The sequence below is a fragment of the Triticum dicoccoides genome, chromosome 2B (genome assembly GCF_002162155.2).
Source record: "Triticum dicoccoides isolate Atlit2015 ecotype Zavitan chromosome 2B, WEW_v2.0, whole genome shotgun sequence".
Taxonomy (NCBI): Eukaryota; Viridiplantae; Streptophyta; class Magnoliopsida; order Poales; family Poaceae; genus Triticum; species Triticum dicoccoides.
This window is the reverse complement of record NC_041383.1, coordinates 787,457,845-787,461,764: the sequence shown is the minus strand read 5'-3', so window position 1 is coordinate 787,461,764 and position 3,920 is coordinate 787,457,845. Positions and strand designations below refer to the sequence as shown.

General features: G+C 45.2%; 1 pseudogene; it reads right to left on the bottom strand.

Moving 5' to 3' along the window:
• Positions 1–279: 279 nt before the first annotated feature.
• On the bottom strand, positions 280–1,075 carry LOC119361435 (annotated as a pseudogene).
• Positions 1,076–3,920: the final 2,845 nt, after the last annotated feature.

Here is a 3,920-nt window from a genome sequence, read left to right as displayed (position 1 = left end):
AATATGCATGCAAGAAACAGTACTCCCTCATATCCATATTAGTTGTTGCTTAAACGGATGTATCTAGCACTGAAATACGTCTAGATACATCCATTTCAGCCACAATTAATATGGATCAAAGGGAGTAGCAGAATTGATAAATGTAAATGTCGGCCAGCTATAAGCAACAAGAACAATGAGCAAGGAGCCTAGTAATTAAGGGTTTCTATTAAGCATGTCAAGAAGGAAGAATATCGATCGAAGCCATGAGCCACGCTTAACGATCACAATCCATTGTTACTATAGATCATCACATGCACTTAGACGGTAAAGTAGACTAGTCTTCGTTATACGGTTCAATGCCGGCCTCACGTGGCACCGACGCTCAATGCCGTCGTACGGGTAAGCCCTGTCTGTCGCTATACGGTTCTTTTTTATGAAATCCAAGGCTCGCCATGACTCGCCGCATCTGCAACCAAGGTTAGCTTTGTCGCAGTCGACGAGCATCTGCGGCGACAGATCCTCCAGCTCGCCGGTCTTGATAGCAGTTATGCCCTCCACAGCGCCAGCGGCGACGAAGGCCCAACATGCGCCGCAATACTGCCCTTGATTCTTGACGCTCGTCACCGCGCTGTGGTCCCGCCAATCAATGCGGTCGGGGAGGTCCTCGTTGGTGATTGCGCCGTGAGGCATGTAATCGAAGTGGTCCCGGAGGTGGCCCGCGAGGTGCAATCAGCTTCGACGATGGGTAGCTCGGCATGGGTCATGTCGGCGAAAATGTTGAGCCCGAGCTTGGAGCGCGCGTCGCCCCGGTTATTCTCATGAATGAAGCGCACATTCTGTTTGAAGATGCTAAAGCGCATCGACTTCTCATCGGGGTCACGCGCCACCTCATTGAACGCGCACCAGCGCTCATAGAGATCCCATAGTGACTCCTCCGACTCTAGGTCTTGATCAGTGATGCCCATGCTCGTGACCGGCACAACAGTTGCCATCACGATGGCGGCCACGAGTAGTGCGGCCATGGTCACCATGTCTAACCCACCCTGCACGGCACAACATATAATAGCTCAATCATTTTACTAGTTTATTTAATTTAACTACTAATAGACGTTAATTGTACCGGTAAAAGTTCAACTACAGCTTGCTTTGCAGGGTAACAAAAGAGGATTCCCTCCTCGAAACCCCATGGACGCAACCAACTATAGGAGAAAGAACGCAGGAAACCTCTATAAGACAGAATGGTTAATAAGGAGAGAGAAAATAAGTATCTTCGATCACCATTGCTCATATGATTCTACTGATCCCCAGAAACAAGAAATCCACAAAATAAAACAGTGACAGAAAGTAGAAAACCAGCAGGAGGACGGCTCCCTCTCATGACTAGGGTACACCTATAGCAAACTAATACAGACCAACGGTGGCATCCAAACAAGTCTGGAGTCCCAGCCAACAACACACAAAGAATAGCGTCGCGGGGAAGACAGTTTACCGCATTCCTCCTGTTCTTGAGGCGTGCTAGCTCCTTGAAGGGGGACCCGTGGTCCATGGCAAATAGCACCAAGAGAACTGCTTTTGGTGGATGCAGTCGGAAGCAACTGCTTTTATAGATTATACAGACTATTCTTTAGTGTAGAGCACTCCTAAAATCTTGGGTATATATTAAGCTATATCATATCTCAAAATACTATGCACCATATCTCGAGCTATCATGTACATTAAATAAGGATTTAGATATACCTTCTCCAATAGCACTTCAAATGTATCATATCTTAAGCTATATCATATACATTAAACATTTTTTTAGATAATAATTCTCTAAGCGCATTCCTAGTGCTTCATATCTTAACCTATATCATGTACATTAATGTGTATTTAGATACAACTTCTCTAAGGGCACTCCCAATGCATCATATATTAAGATATATCGCATACATTAAATATGTGTTTAGATACAACTTCTCTTTGGGCAGTCCCAGTGCTTTGCCTTTGACCATATCTTAGACGTCATTACGCCTAAGCAAACAAATTATGTAGCGCTCTATTTAATGAGAAAAGAGATACCATATCTTATTCTAGATATAGTTCTTAGCATAAAAACCAATGCAACTTTTACTTTTTGTCTCATAAAACACAATAAATGAGAGGATTTAGATACAATAATAAGATACTCCCTCTGTCCCATAATGTAAGACATTTTTGACACTACACTAGTGTCAAAAAACAACGTGCCCATATGTGGTGGCTGAAGGGGGGGTAACCACAACATCAAATACCTGCAGTCAGTGGCGTCGGCTAGGAAGAGATCAAATAGGCTCAAGGTGATCAGAAGGGAGAGTGGAGAAGTAGTAGAAGAGGGAGAGGATTTAACTAACTACGTGTGCTCCTTTTTTCAGGAACTTTTTACGTCCTCAAACCCCCACCGAATGCCTGAGTTGATCGACAAGGTCGAACCACGAGTAACTCCTGATATGCATGCCGTACTTGACGCAGAGTTCACTCGTGAAGAGATCAAGGCGGCACTTGATCATATCGGCGATCTAAAGGCGTCGGGTCCTGATGGGATGCCGGCGGTTGTTTATAAGAGGCATTGGCATTTCATGGGAGATAAGATAGTGGAAGAGGTGCTAGCGGTCTTGAATGGAGGAGAAATTCCAGAAGGGTGGAATGATACAATGGTCGTGCTCATACCAAAGGTTAAGAACCCGAGAAGGATCGAGGATCTACGACCAATCAGTCTTTGCAACATGGTGTACAAACTGGTGTCGAAAGTCCACTAGTAGAAAAGGGGGCAATGGTCCAGGCCGGTCCAGCCCATTAGTCCCGGTTCAACCCAGAACCGGGACCAATGGGGGCATTGGACCCGGTTCTTGAGCCCCGGGGACCGGCCGGGCCACGTGGGCCATTGGTCCCGGTTCGTCTGGACCTTTTGGTCCCGGTTGGGGGGACGAACCGGGACCAATGTGCCTTGCTCCTGGCCCACCACCTTTAGTCCCGGTTCATTCCACGAACCGGGACCAATTAGTTGCCTATATATACCCCGCGAGCAGAGCACTCTCACTGCTCTGTTTTTCGTGGCCGGCGAGGAGAGAGCTTTGTGTTGCTCTAGCTCACCTCCTATGCACACGAGGTGTTCGATGGAATGCCCGAGCCACACTACTTAAGCTTTCTCCTCTCCGAGCTCCACCTCCAAGCTCCATTTTTCTCAATATTTGTCTAGGTTTAGAGGTCCGTCACGTCCCGTCCCCGTCTTCACCGCCGTCGATCGCCCGCGTCGCCGGCACCACCGTGGTGAGCCTCTTGTTCTTATCTTCTTTCTGAAAGGAAAAAAAACTCTTGTATGTTTATATAGATACTTGTATAATTTTCTTACTTTTATTATTGCATCTTATATAGTGCGATGGTTTTGGTATCCGCCCCCGTCGGTCCTCGTCCTGTCTATGATTCAGATGTGGTATATATTATCTTTTCATAACTATTGGTTCATTTATTGTTTATGACAATTATGCCGACCAACGTGACATAGATTTTATTTATCTAGGAGGTTGTTGAACCGGAAATTCCAACCGACCCTATTGTCGAGAGGCTAAATTTAGTTGAAGAAGAAAACAATTTGTTGAAGGAAAAAATTAGAAAAATTGAGGAGGAGAAGATGATATTGGAGTTGCATGTTGCGGATGTCGTCGATGATCACAAGATCAAGATGGATGCAATGCGCTTGAAGATTAGAAAGATTAGAAAATATGCCATTCATACCGAGGCTTGGTATCATTATGCCGTTGGATCAGTTGTTACATTGGTTGCGATTATGATCGCATTTGTTTTCGCATTGAAATGTTTTACATAGTTTCAGTGTATGGTTTAATTAATTTAGATGCTCTGCAGAGCTTTATGTTGTTAGATGAGAACTATGTATGTACTTTGGTTTTAATGTGATGATG